Genomic DNA, 19705 nt, shown 5'->3' with positions numbered 1-19705 from the left:
CACTATGAATATATTAGAAGAATTAGAAATACACACACACAAAAACTGCACCCCAGACTATATCCTTAACGAACAAACAGAGTTGGCTAACGCCCCTTTCCTGAAAAATTTCCAAAAATTACTTTCCAGCCTCCAAAGCAAAAAATAATATTAATACACCTATCTGCAGATCAAGTAGAAAATTTATATGTTACTATAATTCTCATGCTGCCAAATGTAATAAAATAATGTACTATTTTACCTATATAGCTCTCAATATATATAAAAAACTTTATAATTAAATTAGCAATAACAGATTTGTACATATATATTTTAAAAAAAATTCAATCTCTCTACACTAATGTAAAAGACATTACAGTTTTGTAAAAGAATATATGATCCTTTCCAAAAATAGGACATCATCGTCAAATGCTACGATATATCATAGCATCTGTGACACCCATATGTTTGTAAGCTCTTTGTATGTACCAAAACATGTGGTGCGTGGTTGGAATGAACTCAGTGACAAATCTAAAGTGTACAGTGAGAACTATTACGTGTGCAACAACGAGGATGCAGTGGGAATGCATTTACATCGATTGGATGAACGTTATAGAAACAATCACTCGAAACCGACGTTTCACGTAAGTCACATGCAACGAAAATCTGCAACGCAACCATCTGTGTGTGGCGTGTTTGTAATTGTGTTTTATTTATATTTTAGGACAATTAATCTGTAAAAAACACACCAAATGTAGAAAGAAAGCGTGTAAACCGTCTGATGATGAATCGCAACGATTCGAAACCGGTAACGGTTTCCTTTGAATAAAGTAACTCAAAGTAAATTTGTGGCTCGTTGCTGTCCTAACACGATCAACATTTGTCTTAAAAAGGTGTTTACTGTTCGCTCGATAACGAGTTACACATCACCAAGTACCCAATTGCTTAATGAGCACACCTGTTCCTGACCAGCCCGCGAAGAGCGCATTTCCGTCAGAGATCCATTGATTCGTCATTTTAATTCAACTTCTTAATCTTCTGAAAACTATTTTTAAGAAATATATTGAAAATACTTGCGGTCAGTACGAGTAAAGATTCGAGTGCTCAGGTCGATCTCTTTAATCAGCTGTTTATTAATGATTATCACTTTAAATTGGGGCGGGAGCACACGGGAGACTTTTTGTCGCGCAACTGTCTCGTCTTTCCCGCAGAGTCTGTACAATCATATGTAAGAGCGCACGAGGAGCGACGCGACAGCGACACACTTCTCAGTTGCTCCGGCCGCCGACAGAAGGGAGACGCAACCGACTTCGTCCTGTCTCCCCTGTCACAGGTTATATGTGTGCGCGCGCACGGGGGACAATGTAGTCGCCGTCTCTGTTGTCTGTAGCTGGAAACTGAAGTTCGTAAAATGGCTGTTGTGAGGGATGAAGACATTGATAGTGAACTGATCATAAATGAAGTGGAAAAGAGGCCTGCATTGTTCAATAGAACACTTAAAGATCATTCTGATTTTAATTTGAAGAGCAAACTATGGGAACAACAGTGTTCTGACGTGTTTTGTGTACGTCAGAACGCTGTTGCAGAAACAACGAAAAAAGCATGCCAAATTCTTGAAGAACGCAAAATCCGCAAGACTGGCTAAGTTTCACGGAAGCTCGAAATTTAGTGCGGACGTAAATGCGAGATGCTTTCACTAGTTTCCACAATGAAACATTGTCTCAAAATATGGTAGAAAACCCAAAGAGATTCTGGTCATATGTAAAGTACACCAGTGGCAAAAAACAATCAATACCGTTACTGCGTGATAGCGATGGAAATGTTACCGATGATGGTGCACTAAAGCGGAATTACTAAATACAGTTTTCGGTAATTCCTTCACGAAAGAAGATGAAGTAAATATTGCAGAACTCTAAGCCAGAACAGCTGTTAGCATGAGTGACATAAAAGTAGATATCTTAGACATTGCGAAGCAACTCAAATCACTTAAGAAAGGCAAATCTTTCGGTCCAGATGGTATACCAATCAGGTTCCTTTCAGAATATGCAGGCACAATAGCTCTTTTCTTAGCAATCGTATACAACCGCCCACTTGACGAAAGGTCTGTTCCTAAAGACTGAAAAGCAGCACAGGCCAAACCAATATTCAAGAAAGGAAATGGGAGTAACCCATTGAATTATAGACCCATATCACTGACCTCAATTTGCAGTAGGTTTTGGAGCATATACTGTACTCGAACATTATGAATCACCTTGCAGAAAATGACTTATTGACAGATAACCAACACAGATTCAGAAAATATCGTTGTTGTGCAACGCAGCTAGCTCTTTATTCCCACGATGTAATGAGTGCTGTCGTCAAGGGTTCTCAGATCGATTCCGTATTCCTAGATATCCAGAAGGCTTTTGATACCGTTCCTCACAAGCGACTATTAATCAAATTGAGTGCATATCGAGTATCGTCTCAGTTGTGGGACTGGATTCGTGATTTCCTCTCAGAGAGGTCACAGTTCGTAGTGATAGGCGATAAATCATCGAGTAGAACATACGTGATATCTGGCATTTCGCAAGGTAGTGTCATAGGCCCTCTGCTGTTCTTGATTTATATAAACGATCTAGGTGATAATCTGAGAGCCCCCTTAGATTGTTTGCAGATGACGCTGTAATTTACCGTCTAGTAAACTCGTCAGACGGTCAATTCCAATTACAAAAAGATCTAGAGAGAATTTCTGTACGGTGTGAAAAGTGGCGAGGTCATCCACATGGGTATAAAAGTAATCCGATAAATTTTGGGTATACGATAAATCGCACAAATCTAAGGTCTATCAATTCGACTAAATACCTAGGAATTACAATTACGAGCAACTTAAATCGGAAAGACCACATAGATAATATTGTGGGGAAGGCGAAACAAAGACTGCGCTTTGTTGGCAGAACACTTAGAACGTGCGACAAACCCACTAAAGAGACAGCCTACATTACACTTGTCCGTCCTCTGCTGGAATATTGCTGCGCAGTGTGAGATTCTTACCAGGTAGGATTGACGGAGGACATCGAAAGAATGCAAAGAAGGGCAGCGCGTTTCGTGTTATTGCGCAATGTTGGTGAGAGTGTCACTGACATGATACGGGAGTTGGGGTGGCAGTCAATGAAACAAAGGCGGTTTTGTTTGCGGCGAGATCTATTTACTAAATTTCAATTACCAACTTTCTTTTCCGAATGCGAAAATATTTTGTTGACACCCACCTACGTGGGGAGAAACGACCATCATAATAAAATAATAGAAATCAGAGCTCTAACGGAAAGATTTAGGTGTTCCTTTTTCCCACGCGTCATTCGAGAGTTGAATGGTAGAGAAGGTATGAAAATGGTTTGATGAACCCTCTGCTAGGCACTTAAGTGTGAATTGCAGAGTAACAATGTAGATTTAGTTGTAGATGTAGAAATGGATATCATAGGGTGTAGTTGGTATCACCTTGTAGGCAACATCATTCAGTTTTCCCCACAGAAAAAATTCTACAGCCGTCAAATCGGGGGAACGGGCCGGTAAAGGTACAGATTCTCTGCGTCCAGTCCAACGATTTGGAAACAATTCTTAATGGCCTGTTGTAGTACCTGATGCACCATGGGCTGGTTAATCATGTTGGCACTACAGGTTGCTCTTATTCTGCAGAGGAACGTCTTCTAGCGTTCGTGGTAGATGGTCTGTTAGGAGGCCCTGAAACTTGTGTGCGTTCAGAAACGGGCCTATGAGCTGATGGTTCGCTATCTCACACCACACGTTCACACTCCGTGGACGCTGATGTTCCACCTGATGAAGCTAAAGGGGGTTGTCAACAGACCAATATTGCATGTTTCGCTGTTTTACCTGGCTATGATTGGTAAATGTGGCTTCATCGCTAAACGATATACGTGGTACACATGGAGTATCCTGTCCTAATGCTCATGTACAGAAGTTAACACGATTCTCATAATCGTTTTCTTGCACCTCTTGATTGACTGAGATGTGATAGGAATGAAACCTATGCCGATGGGGAATGTCTAGGACACTTAGCTGACTCATGGCACTTTCTCATGCGACTGCGCGGGAGCTGACGTGCTTATTAACTGCTAACAGCAGCAAGAACATTTATTGCCTCCTCTTCAGTCGTCTCTTGTTTCCTTCCCTTGCGTTGTCTAAGTGTTTCACTATCACATTCGCGTGACTGGTTGAAGAGGTTGACATAACTGTCGAGATGGTTGGCGTCTGTTGGGACATGTCGCCGCATACACCGTACGAGAACGAACTGCATTCTTCCTACACTCTCCTTACACAGTGAGCCTGTCAGGCTTTTCAGCGCTGCTAAACCGCATCGTCCACTCACGACCTACTGCTTGGACTGCCACACTCTAACAGGTCGCGAAGCACTCAAGGAACGCACAAGCACAGTGCAAGCAAACATATCTAGCAAACATAGCAATTACGTAGGCTGTATAGCACAAACAAGTGTCGGGGTGAAACGTTTCAATATACTGTAGCTCGTGAACGACTCGTACTAGAATCCTGCAAGAAGCACCACTGACATTCTAATTTACTGTACTTTTAGTTTGTGCATGTCAATAGGCATTGTTCCATTTAAAAATGTACGTTTACTCAAAAATACACAATATAATTATTATTACAATATGTTTATTGGCTAACAGTGCGCGCTTCTACCTACCTGTTCAATCTGTGAAAATCACACATCAATAGCACTTTCAGTATCTGCAACATTGACGGTGCAAGTTTTAGGACATTCATACTATATATAATTATTCCGTTATCGCTAGGTGCCACAGCAACCGGTTTCGAATTATTTCGGAATAAAAACAGTCATAGGGTTGTGAAGTTATTTAATCTCAAATGGTTCAGATGTCTCTGAGCGCTATGGGACTTAACATCTGAGGTCATGTGTTCCCTATAACTTAGAACTACTTAAACCTAACTAACCTAAGGACAGCACACACATCCATGCCCGAGGCAGGATTCGAACCTGCGACCGTAGCGGTTGCGCGGTTCCCGACTGTAGAGCCTAGAACCGCTCGGCCACACTGGCGGCCATTTAATCTCAATAACGCGTTTCACCCTTTTGCGGCATCATCAGATCGCGTAAAAGCAGTTGGATATGTAGCCCATCCGTCCTTTGGAAAAAGGACGCAAAAGTAACTGGATATGTAATTCATCTGTCACAACAATGTATCAAATGTACATTGGACGTGAGGACACCAGCTGACTTCGCCATAGTAGCACAAAATTAACGCGGTATGAGCCTCTCGCAGCGCAATTTACGTTTGGCATGTACACAAATAAATAACTACGCAACCACGACCGAATGATCGCAAAAAAAATTAACGTAAAATAATGAAATTTCGGAAATACAAAATCACATTGAGGACAGAGAACATCCTGTTAGCCGGCCGGAGTGGCCGTGCGGTTCTAGGCGCTACAGTCTGGAGCCGAGCGACCGCTCCGGTCGCAGGTTCGAATCCTGCCTCGGGCATGGATGTGTGTGATGTCCTTAGGTTAGTTAGGTTTAATTAGTTCTAAGTTCTAGGCGACTGATGACCTCAAGTTAAGTCGCATAGTGCTCAGAGCCATTTTTGAACATCCTGTTGGCGGGCAACACGAACGCACCTTTAGGATCTTGACGCATTACTGCAATGTATCCTGAACAAATGAACATGTATGGGGAAAAAATCAACTGTAATAGGCAGTCTTAGTGTCTTCGAATGTCTGTTATGTTGGTTACGTAATGGTTCAAAACACAAAGTGCATGCAATGCATAGCATCTGTTGGTGTTTAAGTCAGAGAAATAAACTTAATAAGACGTCACCTTCGCATTCCATACGGAATCCTAAAAATGAATACTTGTTACGGAATAACAGGCAGCAGTTCATCATTGCCACTGGTGCTACTGAAATTCGGCCGTGATGGAAATAACAGTTAACGTCTGTTACATTTATGGCCTCCGATGTCAAAGGCTAGAGTTCTTGGTACCTGAGGTTGCGTATCTGTGCCGCGAAGAACATGTGACGCAAGTTCGTTTCGAGGAAACCAGACGATGTTGCATGGGAACAGCTCTCAAAGGGGTAAGCGAGTCCTTTTGCGCGTACGCATATGCACGTGCGCGCGCGCGCGCGTGCGTGCGTGTGTGTGTGTGTGTGTGTGTGTGTGTGTAACGCAGAGAAGGAAAGATGATGTAGGAAGGCAGGCGACTAAGAGCTTGCGAGCGGAGAATGAAAGGAACGGCTCGCGGAGAAGAGGGGTACCCTTTGAAATTTCTCTGCAGGAGCGCATGGTATCTCTCAGGGAAGAATCGTATGCAAATATTATTCTTGCTCTTCGTTTGGGACGTTCCTCTGCGAAGTATAGCTGGTGTTGCGCTAGCTCGGAAAAGTGCCTGACAGCTCGCTTTACTTTTCCTACTTCCACAGCGTGTCTTTGCTCTCCATGACCTGTCTTGCGGTTTCGTCGATAATGCAATTAATAGTCCAATATATATGTGAATTAATTCTGCGATGAATATCCATTTGTTATATTCCTCGTTCACTGGACCATTATGAGAAGTTGATAAGAAAAAGGTTTCTGATTGAGGACCCTATGAATAAAAAGAAGCAGTCGCAAGGCGTCATTGGTGTTCACTTTCTGCTCGTTGGCAATAGCTGTGCTGCAAATTACTATATTTGTTTCATAAGCACGATAAAGTGTCTGGACTCCGTGGGGAGTTCCTTCAGTTTTCTGAAGTTTTTGGTCAGATAGTAGGCCCTGACAAATTTCAAGATCCTACGACCGAGTGCTGTCCGAAGGTTTTTTGTTTTCAGCGGCACAGCAATGCCACAACCAGGCCCTTGAGTCTAGGATCCAGTATGGATTGACCACATTCTGATCCGATTACTTTTCCATTCGGAGTAGGAATTAAAATCCATGGAGAAGAAATAGAAACTTTGAGGTTCGCCGATGGCATTGTCATTCCGTCAGAGACAGCAAAGAACCTGAAAGAACACCTGAACGGAATGGACAGTGTCTTGAAAGGGGGATATAAGATGAACATCAACAAAAGCAAAACGAGGATAATGGAATGTAGTCGAATTAAATCGGGTGATGCTGAGGGAATTAGATTAGGAAATGAGATGCTTAAAGTAGTAAATGAGCAAAATAAATGATGATGGTCGAAGTAGAGAGGATATAAAATGTAGACTGGCAATGGAAAGGAAAGCATTTCCGAAGAAGAGAAATTTGTTAACATCGAGTATAGATTTAAGTGTCAGGAAGTCGTTTCTGAAAGTATTTGTATGGAGTGTAGCCATATATGGAAGTGAATCGTGGACGATAAATAGTTTAGACAAGAAGAGAATAGAAGCTTTTGAAATATGTGAAATATGGTGCTACAGAAGAATGCTGAAGACTAGATGGGTAGAGCACATAACTAATGAGGAGGTATTGAATATAACTGGGGAGAAGAAAAATTTGTAGCACGACTAGAAGAAGGGATCGGTTGGTAGGGCATATTTTGAGGCATCGAGGGATCACCAATTTAGTACTGGAGGGCAGCGTGGAGGGTAAAAATCGTAGAGGGAGACCAAGAGATGAATACACTAAACAGATTCAGAAGGATGTAGCTTGCAGTAGCTACTGGGAGATGAAGAAGCTTGTACAGGACAGAGTAGCATGGAGAGCTGCGTTAAACCAGTCTCTGGACTGAAGACAACAACAACAACAACAACAACAACAAACACCTTTAGTAAACTATGCTACGCATCTGTTACAAACTTGACTAAATACGTCATGCAATCGTGCCAAGATGCTATAAGAAAAAAAATGCTTATCTCATGATTCTTCTCATTCTAATTGAACACAGTCAGGTCATTATACTGATGTTTAATATAGATTAATGTACTGATCCCCGAAGAACTTTAATTAGAGCAAAACTAGTCATCAAATAAATAATTATTAATTTAGCAACTTGTGGCAGCCCCATGATGTGACTTCACAAACATTGTTGAATGCCTTTCTTCAGAACGCTTTTGAAAGTCTTATAACCTCGCTTGACACCAGACTCGATATAGAAAGATCCATAGATCCTGTTTGTTTCAGAAACAGGGGGTTTGAGAGTTGGATATGTGGAGCCTTAAACGATCCCAAGACATCTTAGAGACAGGCTGGTAAAGCGGAGAGAATCGCCACGTAATGTCGCTCTTGGTCGTAATTTTGGTAGCTGGAAAGACTGGAGGTTTTCTTGTGATACTTTAGGTATTCACCGCCTGAGAAAAAAATGAGGCATCCAGAAGACATGGCCGAACGTTATGTTAACTCGAACACGCACAGACCATCGGCGGGCTTGTGAATTATTTAGAGTTACAATTCTCGGGTTAAGGTACAGTGGCCATGAGTTGTTCGTGTTTAGCACTTTTACCAGCCCTAGTAGGGTATGTAAGGTGGAGGTGAAGAGCGTCAGATGTTGAGTGGCCACTATCAAGGACATATATACTCAGGTGAGACAGCGTCATCAGCAGGTGGCAGAGTTTTAAAGGGGCAAACATGTTAAGGCTTTCGTGGCCGCTTGTTGACAAACTGCCTGTTGGCTTCTGCCTCGGGTTCTTTGGCAGAAGTTTGTTTCGATGATTTTTCTGACGTTTAGCCAGCACGAATGGCTAGCATTGTCAAAGCTTCACCCTCCACTGCCGGCGGTGAACTGGAGCCGAGCTCGCGGCTGCAGACTGTACGTACCTGGCGCGCCAACGTGCAAGGACTTTTTCGTGGTCATTTACGGCGGTGTTCTCCTCTTGCTACCTCCAACGATCTTTCGCTGCAGCACAGAAATCCAGGATTCAGTCACCTTTGAGGATTTCTTCTCTCTTGTTGAAGCTGTTCTCATGTCTGTGTATTTTCTTAGCATCTCTGAACAAGCGGGTGTGATAACCCTTCTCTACTGACAGAATTTCAATGTCGCCGAATTTTACTGTGTGGTCGGCATCAGACAGGGCGACCTCTACCATGACCCATTTCCCCACCCGACCCAACCTACAATGCAGCTGATGTTCTGTGATCCTAGTGTTGATTGATCGTCCAGTCATTCCAACATAAACTTCTCCGCTTGTGCATGGTAGGCGGTATATTCCCGACATTACAAGTGAGTCCCTTTTCTCCTTTGCGATCTGAGAATTTCTTCGCTCTTCTTAGTCGGTTTATAAATAGTCTTTAGGTCGCTTTTGCGTAGTGCGTACTCTACCAGTTACACGAGAAACGTAACAGATTGAAAACTCGGCGAAGTGACACATCGGAAGAAGAAATGTTAGGTACGGCCTTCCTGCCACACATTCTCAGCTTGACGGACAGAATCGGCCGTATATTTCGCAAATACAGCGTGAAGACTATTTATAAACCGATAAAGAAGCGTAAAGAATATCTCAGATCGGCAAAGGAGGATAGGGAATATACCGCATACAATGCACATGTGGAAAAGTTTATGTTGGAATGAGTGGACGATCAATCAAGACCGGGATCACAGAATATAAGCAACATTTCAGGTTGGGGCAGGTGGAAAAATATGCCGTGGCAAAGCACGCTCTGTGTGAGGCCGACCACACGGAAAATTCGCCGACACTGAAATTGTGGCAGTAGAGAAGAGCTATCACATCCACTAGTTCTGACAACGAGAACCTTTAGAAATACACAAACATGAGAATTGCTTCAACAAGAAAGAAGAAAGCCTCAAGGTGAATGGATGCTGCATTTCTGTCCTGTAGCGACCGACCGTTGCAGGCAGCAAGAGAAGAACCGCACCGGAAGCGACCACAGAAAAGCCCATAAATGATGGGTCGCCAGGTAAGCGTCCGCGAGCTCGACTCCAGTCCACTACCACGTATGGAGGGAGAAACTTTGACAACGCCAGCCACGCGCGCTGGCGAAACATCAGGAAAATCATCAAACAAATGTCGGCCGAAGAACACGAGACAGAAGCCAACAAGAAGTTTGAAAGGAACCTCTTCCTGGGTCTCTATTTAGCCGGTTAATCGAATCGTGCAATATCTAGATTTGTGGGGCTTTCGGATGTGTCAGTGTTCCGATGTTGGACTAGATGGAAACATAAGGGTAGACATAATGGTCGTCATGTTTACGGTCGAACACTTCTGACCCCCACAAGGGAAGATTGCCGAATTAAGCATATCGCAACCCTTTCACATCTGCGCCTGCCATGATATCGCTGAAACTTTCTGTGTCATCCCGCACCACTGGTGAAAGACTAGCAGCAGCCGGGCTAGGTAATTACCGTCCTATGTGCCGTTAAGATAACAACACAAACAGATCCTCTGGAGTGGAGCAGTGACCAGGAAGCATTCACTGCTTATAAATGGTTTCGCACTGTGTTCAGCGATAAATAGCGATTTTACACTGTTACGGATGAGCATCGTCGGCGAGTGTGGCGGCGACCTTGGATGGGTGCTGGGGCGGGAGGGAGGGGGTTCCCGGTCTTGTAATATTTTAGAGAGGCACAACAGTGTTACTTTTCAGGAACTGTTATGAAAAACGTCTTAACCCGCACAGGAAGAATATTTATTTATTGATGACCAGTTTCGGATTATTCGGACATTATAAGATCACCCATAACTGTAAGCCTTGCGTTACACTAGTCACACAAGTGGTAAATTGTCCATGAAATCAATAACTATGATTACAGAAATGATAATAAATGTGTTACTTTCAGCGTCATGGTGCGAGGACCCATCGGGTATAGCTTCAGGTCACGATGACAGTGATTGAGGGAACTCTGACATCACAACGGTACTTTATGGAAATTGTGGGTGATCACGTGTTTCGCGAGGACTATGCTTGTCAACACAGGCCATGAGCCTCTATAAAATATGCGTAATGTTGAAGTACTCCAGTAAAGTATCCAGATCAGGCCCCACCAGGACATGTGTGGGACCAGCTCGGCCATCAGTTGCTTCTCAGAGCCAGTATCCGGGATGTCAAGGATCAGTTACAACAGTTGTGGCCTAGCTTGCTCATGAGAGGACTAAATGACTTTACAAGGCCCTGTCCAACCGAATAAGACAAAGGGAGAGCTGCGCCATACTGTTAAGCGGGCGTATGATTCCATTTTTTTTCTTTTTTCTTTTTTTTTTTATAAATTTGACTTAATTTTGCAATTACTGAAATAACAGCACATTCCCCCTCTATTCGTAAAGTTTCATTTCGATTCCCCTACCGCTTCGATGCTTCACTTTTTGTCTGGTAGTGTATGTTACATACACACGTTTATCTCAATAATAATAAAAAAGTAATAGAAGCTGCTATATTCATAAATTAATGACAGCTTACAGATATCACATACCACTAACAAAGGCAAGAGAACAGATCTCTTAGAGGATATATATATATATATATATATAGGGTGAGTCACCTAACATTACCGCTGGATATATTTCGTAAACCACATCAAATATTGACGAATCGATTCCACAGACCGAACGTGAGGAGAGGGGCTAGTGTAATCGGTTAATGCAAACCATAAAAAAATGCACGGAAGTATGTTTCTTAATACAAACCTACGTTTTTTCAAATGGAACCCCGTTGGTTTTGTTAGCACATCTGAACATATAAACAAATACGTAATCAGTGCCGTTTGTTGCATTGTAAAATGTTAATTACATCCGGAGATATTGTAACCAAAAGTTGACGCTTGAGTACCATTCCTCCGCTGTTCGATCGTGTGTATCGGAGAGCACCGAATTACGTAGGGATCCAAAGGGAACGGTGATGAACCTTAGGTACAGAAGAGACTGGAACAGCACGTTACGTCCACATGCTAATACCTTTTTATTGGTGTTTTTCATTGACGCACATGTACATTACCATGAGGGGTGAGGTACACGTTCGACGGGCGTTTCAATGGACGTGGAGGACGCATAAATTGGCCAGCCCGTTCTCCTGATCTTACACCTCTGGACTTCTTTCTGTGGGGTACGTTAAAGGAGAATGTGTGCCGTGATGTGCCTACAACCCCAGAGGATATGAAACAACGTATTGTGGCAGCCTGCGGCGACATTACACCAGATGTACTGCGGCGTGTACGACATTCATTACGCCAGAGATTGCAATTGTGTGCAGCAAATGATGGCCACCACATTGAACATCTATTGGCCTGACATGTCGGGACACACTCTATTCCACTCCGTAATTGGAAACGGAAACCACGTGTGTACGTGTACCTCACCCCTCATGGTAATGTACATGTGCGTCAGTGAAAAAGACCAATAAAAAGGTGTTAGCATGTGGACGTAATGTGCTGTTCCAGTCTCTTCTGTACCTAAGGTCCATCACCGTTCCCTTTGGATCTCTACGTAATTCGGTGCTCTCCGATACACACGATCGAACAGCGGAGGAGTGGTACTCAAGCGTCAACTTTAGGTTACAACATCTCCGCATGTAATTAACATCTTACAATGCAACAAACGGCACTGATTACGTATTTGTTTATATGTTCAGATGTGCTAGCAAAACTAACGGGGTTCCATTAAAAAAACGTAGGTTTGTGTTAAAAAACATACTTCCTTGCATTTTTTTATGGTTTGTATTAACCAGTTACACTAGCCCCTCTCCTCACGTTCGGTCTGTGGAATCGATTCGTCAGTATTTGATGTGGTTTACGAAATATATCCAGCGGTAACGTTAGGTGACTCACCCTGTATATATATATATATATATATATATATATATATATATATATATATATATATATATATATATATATACCCAGCTCACCCCAAAAACCCCAAATCAGCAGCTATCCAACAAACGTTTTCTAAATAGTTTCCTTGGGCAGTTCACACAAATCAAACACAAATTGTGACCTCAACAGTCACAACATCGTAGTTTAAGATATCAGCATATATATTATACAAGTATAAACTGCCATGATGAACAAATGTGTTGCTCTCATCCCGCCTTCCAACGTTTTAATTTTGTTTATTTTGAAAAATGAGAGAAAAGAACTGTTCCGCTGTTTCTTCATTTTTCAAAACGGGCTTGCACAATTACGGCTTCCCCATAAAGCGAACTCTGTCTTTCTTAATTTTGCATTTACTGCAATTAACTAACAACAAGTAATGATAATCAATTACATGTATAGATAAATGTGTGTACATGTTTGTCTACTTTATAACATGCAATCAGTTGGCTTTTAAGTATTTCGTCAAATATTTGTAATGAACATTATTTTTTTTAAAAAAAGTCTATTAAAAACAATTTTTTTCTACTGTGTTTTGAGAATAAGTTCACTCTTATAGTGCAAACATTTTTCTGTAATTAGTATGTTACATTTTGCACATCTCACACCTTATCTTTGCTCTGTTTACATCCTTGGTCAATATTTAATAAATAATGTCTTTGTCTCTTTGCATTGTAAACAAAAACATCAAGTGTATAGCACATGTGTGATGCTCAACATCGACACTAGAAATACCATAAAGTGTGCCACAGTAATTTATTAGCGATATATGCGCTGTGTGGAATTCAACAACATAAACATAGCAGAGGTTGAAAATACCGCTTCAGTTGTAAACAGCGAGTGTTCTGCGCTCATAGGCAGCACACCGCGGCTGGTACACGCGGGGCTCGGGGACCACAGCACAGCTACGACACCTGAGGATGGGCTTATAACAGTCCGAAACCGGTCGTGTGAAAATAAAGTAATTTACAACTGAAACGGTATTTTCAACCTCTGCTATAATGCTCAGTTGCGGATGTTCTCCCGACAGGATTTGTTTGTAACATACACAAAAATCTTAAAAACCACATGGACTCCAACAAAACAAATTTCCATGTACTGGAACATATGTAAGTGAACCCAACTATTTTGCATCATACATAAATAAATCATTATTTTTACTAAGGAAGAGGCACTAAATTCTCATATATTCTTGTGATATGTGGAAGCAGACGACATTCTGTTGGTCAAAATACCTGAGTAACTAAAATATTAGCCTTTTGAAGAAGAGCATGGTAGCCAAACACAGGGTATAGCACTACTACAAAACATTTAAAAAGTATTTGCGGCTGCTTGCGTCGTTCACCAAATATTCATAAATGCTGATTAAATGTCAGTGAGAATTTGACAAGAAAATAAATTAGAGGAATTCGTGAAACAGAAACTTTGAAAACTGTACTACACTGGAGGAAGCGATGGAATCTTACATTGTACAAGACATAACACTTGTTGGTTTTGTTAGTCATTGTCAGCTGCATTCTTGTTTCTAGGTGTACATCTTCGCCTAGGCTGACGGCTAAGGAGTTGGAAAGTGTTAACCAACGTACAATGTTTTGAGCGTTTGGCAAGAGAATTGTCATGCGAAACAGATTTCACAGCTAGTATGGCAAAACCACTACCAAACTGTTTTCTCGAGTGAGTAAGTCCGAACTCTACAAAATTGAATTGGCCACCAGCTTGAAAGCTGCTCTTCTAAATGTATGAGGTCAGAGAACACGTTTGCTCGCTCTGCCCGTATTTTTGGACCCAGCGTTTTTAGGACCCAAATTCATCAACCGGAGCTCTTAAGCAATATTAAAAACTCGTTGCAGCTCTGTCAGAAAAGGTAGGGGTCAGAGACTGAAATGAACACAGCAGCCGAGCCTTCGGATACATGGTCATATCACAAGTCGCTCACAACCAAGAAAACGAGAGCACCTTTGCCCTGTGCTATAGACTTGCAGAAATGTCGATGTACCTGCCAATTTATGTAGCTGTCACTCATATTTTAGCCCTGGGGAAAATCACGAGAACAGTAACATGCAGTATATAGTCAACACTTACTACTGGCGACCCATAACACTGTAGATATGTATCGTGATCAAGAATGTAGTTCACATGTACTAACGCGTTCACTAGCATTACTCTATACTTCGTACATAGTATCAGTGAAGCAGGACAGTTTTTATAATACCTGGCGCCACAGTAAGAACGGTGCTATGGAAGCTGTCATCAGTAACTTTATGTTTGTTACATGATGTGTTTACAGTGTTCGTGGGCATGTTCACCATAAATCCACTGATAGCGAAGTGTTAAATACATCTCACCGTCCTCTCCGTTGCTATACACGATCCTTGAAGACGACCAGAAACCAGTAGTTAATGAAGATTGCATTATCGGCAGCTCTTGGCGCTTCTTAAATAAGGATTTTTTAAAAATGCTTGCGAACTATGACGCCTCTCCGTAGCCGCGGCCGTTAACAAATGCCTGTGCCGTGGCCCTCGATTCTGTAGAAAGTCGGTTGTAAACCTGTCTAGGCGCGCAGTCCGGAACCGTGCGACTGCTACGGTCGCAGGTTCGAATCCTGCCTCGGGCATGGATGTGTGTGATGTCCTTAGTTAGGTTTAAGTAGTTTTAAGTTCTAGGGGACTGATGACCACAGCTGTTAAGTCCCATAGTGCTCAGAGCCATTTGAACCATTTTTGAACCTGTTGGTGGATGAAATTTTCACAGTCCGTATTGGGCTTCAAGGAGATGAGAGCTGGTGGCGTAAGGTTTCTGATCACCAGTCTTTGTACCAGTGTCTGAGATTAAATTCCAAGCCTCTCCGCAGTGTCTCATGAAGTGAGGGCCTGTGATACGCTTGATGGTGATTCGGCCATCGTATGGGAACGTTAAGCTTAACGGGCCTCCTTGGTGCTATTCGAGAGGAGTGGGCCACATGCCGGCAAGGGCTTTCAGTTTTTCCCTTCCTTTCATCAATAACAACACGAACCCAACACTATGCTGTCCAAACACTCATCACAGTCGTCCACACGGCAGCGATACATACTTCAAGCTCAATAACAGTTCGAAGGAAGGCAACGGCAAACCGTTTCCAGTATGACTTTGCCTAGAACGGCGATGTAGGATTCCTGCGTCTTCTCACATAATCTTATTCCTCGAGCCTGAAACTAATATGGCGTGATTTAGCAACTAAGTAGCAGCACCTGCACAAACTACAATTAATACTTTTTTTATTAGGCTACTTCTAACGTTAAATTTGTAATTTTAAACTTTTATCCAGTATGGATATTGAAACGCTGCGAGTGTGATAACCAAACCCTTAAAAATAATAAAAAAACAACTGAACTTCCATACATCTCTTACTTGTAATGGTAACTATGTAAACATGTAATATCGCTGATTCACTGTCATCCAAGCTGTACGTCTACAACGTACATCTAAGGAGAAACTAATATACTGAAGAGTCGGAGAAACTGGTACACCCACATAACATCGTGTAGGGTCCCTGCGAGCTAGCAGAAGTGCCACAGCATGACGTGGAATGGACCCGAATAATGTCTCACGTAGTGCTGGATGGAACTGACTCCATGAATCCGGCAGGGCTGTCCACAAAACCGTAAGAGTACGAGACGATGGAGATCTCTTCTGAACAGCACGTTACAAGGCATCCCAGATGTGCTGAATAATGTTCATATCTGAGGAGTCTGGTGGCCAGCGGAAATGTTTAAACTCGGAAGAGTGTTCCTGGAGACTCTGTAGCAATTCTGGACGTATGGGGTGTCGCATTGCCATGCCGAATTGCCCAAGTCTGTCGGAATGCACAATGGACACGAATGGATGCATGTGACCAGTCACGCTGCTTACGTACGTGTCACCTTTCAGAGTCGTATGTAGACGTATGGGGGGTCCCATATCACTCAACTGCACACGCCCCACACCATTACAGAACCTCCACCCGATTAAGCAGGATCCATGGATTCTCCCCATATCCGTACACGTCAATCCGCTCGATAAATTTGAAACGAAACTCGTCCGACCAGGCAACTTATTTCCAGTCATCTACAGTCCAATGTCGGTGTTGACAGGCCCAGACGAGACGTAAAGCTTTGTGTCGTGCAGTCATCATGGTACACGAGTGGGCCTATAGCTCAGAAAGCCCATATCTAAGAAGTTTCGTTGAATGTTTCGCACGCTGACACTTGTTGTTGGCACAGCATTGAAATCTGCAACAATTTGCGGAAGGGTTGCACTCCTGTCTCGTTGAACGATTCTCTGCAGTCGTCGTTGGTCCCGTTTTTGCACGATCTTTTGCCGGCAGCAGCGATGTCGGAGATTTGATGTTTTACCTGATTCCTCATATTCACCAACGCCGTTTTAGACACGCTACAGCAGCAATGATATTACATGTAACGTAAGAACATCAAACGAATGTATTATATCTTTTCTGCTCATAGTTACAGATCATTATATTAACACCATCACTTAGTATTTACAGGCCACCTCGAGCCGGCCGGGGTGGCCGAGCGGTTCTAGGCGCTGCAGTCTGGAACCGCGCGAACGCTACGGTCGCAGGTTCGAATCCTGCCTCGGGCATGGATGTGTGTGATGTCATCAGGTTAGTTAGGTTTAACTAGTTCTAAGTTCCAGGGGACTGATGACCTCAGAAGTTAAGTCCCATAGTTCTCAGAGCCATTTCAACCACTTCGAGAAGGAAATACTCCGAGATGGCATAAAATAAAAATCATTTAAAGAGCAGTGTAGCTGACTAATATTCGTAATAATCATGTCACTAGACTCTGCTCTATTTGCCTCTGTGTGGGCCGGGAGGCATTTTCGCGTCCGGCCGCCATGGATGTGTAGACTTTTCGCCGCTGTGCCATGTTACCCTTTTGGAAAATCGGTGAAGAACTACATGCCTTTGAGCCGAGAACGGCCTGGAACGAAGTATGGTCGGCAAGTGAATTTAAGAACAAAAATTTAGTACACGATCCGAACAAGAAGATTGATGGCTTCAACCTACCAAGAAGAGTGTGGACAGCTCTAAACCGGGTCAGAACGAGTGTTGGGAGATGTAAACACCTGATGAACAAGTGGGGCCTGGCAGACAGCGCTGTATGTGAGTGCGTTGAAATACAGACAATGGACCATCTACTCGTGTGCAAAGTGTATGGCTATTGTGGTGAACTCATGGACATACATAGATTCAGTGACTCAGCCATAGAGTGGCTCAAAAACATATCTAATATAGTGTAGAATCATATTGTTTTCTTTTTTAGTATATAGTGATAAGAATATTGTAAATTATGCCTCTGTGATGCCGAACGAGTAAATAAATAAATAAATGTCACTAGAGAACATATTTTGCACCGCGGGACCCAAGAAACAAATGTGATTTATGAAGATGTCCAGAAATAAGAGCCTCTGACATTTTTACTTATCACTATCGGTTTCGAACCCCGTAGCGACTCAGCATCAGATGGTACACATTTTTAATGAATGATTGGAACATTGTGTTAATAGCATACATGGGTTTATTCCTGGCGCAACATTACTCTGGGGAACAAATTATATGTTTTCTAGTTGCGTCTTTTACCCCTAATGTTCAATGAACACATCGAAGAAGGAATGATGGAAATAAAAGAAAGGTTAATGAATGGGATTAAAATTCAGTGTGAAAGGATATCAACGACAAGATTCGCTGATTACATTGCTAACTGAAGATCTGTTGGATGCAATGAACTGTCAAGTGAGCACAGAATATGGATTGAGAGTAAACCGTAAGCCGGCCGCGGTGGCCGTGCGCTTCTGGCGCTGCAGTCCGGAACCGCGAGGCTGCTACGGTCGCAGGTTCGAATCCTGCCTCGGGCATGGGTGTGTGTGATATCCTTAGGTTAGTTAGATTTAAGTAGTTCTAAGTTCTAGGGGACTTATGAGCTAAGATGTTGAGTCCCATAGTAAAAAAAAAAAAAAAAAAAGTAAGCCGTAAAAATGGTAATAACATGTAGCAGAAATGGGAATAGCAAGAACTTAACATCAACATTGGGAATCACAAAGTAGACGAATTTAACGAATTCTGCTACTTTGGAAGCAAAATTACTGATGACGGACGAAACAAGGAAGAGACAAATAGCTGACTGGGACAGACAAAGAGGGCATTCCTGGGCAGAAGAAGCCTACTGGTAACAAACATTTGTCTTCATTTGAGGAAGAATGTACGTTTGGAGTACAGCATTGTATGGTAGTGAATCACGGACTGTAGTAAAAACGGAACAGAGGAGAATCGAAACCTTTGAGATCTGTGGGCTACAGAAGAATATTAACAATCAGGTGGACTGGTAGAATAAGGAATGAGGAGATACTTCGCAGAATCGGAGAAGGAAGGAATGTATGGAAAATGCTGATAAGAAGAAGATTCAAATGGTTCTAAGCACTATGGGACTTAACAACTGAGGTCATCAGTCCCCTAGATCTAGAACTACTTAAACGTAAGTAACCTAAGGACATCACACACATCCATGCCCGAGGTAGGATTCGAACCTGCTACCGCAGCAGCCACGTGGTTCCGGACTGAGGCGCCTAGAACCGCTCGGCCACAGCGGCCGGCCTAAGAAGAAGAGACATGAGAGGTAAGATAAGGTATCTGTTAAGAAAGTATCTGTTAAGACATCAGGGAATGACTGCCACTGTACTTGAAGGAGCTCTAGAGAGTGAAAACTATGGAGGAAGAGGTTACGTAGTAGAGAAGTCAGTGGCGAAACGCATCAAACCAGTCAGAAGACAGACGACTCAAAAAAATGAAAAAAGAAAAAAAAAAGTTACCTCAAATCTATAGCACTACAAATACTTTGCCAACACAGTTACGTTTTCCACAAATAAACCCATGGGTGTTAATAACTCTACCGGATCCCCAAATCGCTCCAAACATTCATTAAAATCGTGTGGTATCTGGTAAAG

This window comes from Schistocerca americana, chromosome 1 (assembly GCF_021461395.2).
Source record: "Schistocerca americana isolate TAMUIC-IGC-003095 chromosome 1, iqSchAmer2.1, whole genome shotgun sequence".
NCBI lineage: Eukaryota > Metazoa > Arthropoda > Insecta > Orthoptera > Acrididae > Schistocerca > Schistocerca americana.
The sequence above is the reverse complement of the archived record's forward strand: the minus strand, read 5'-3'. Positions refer to the sequence as shown.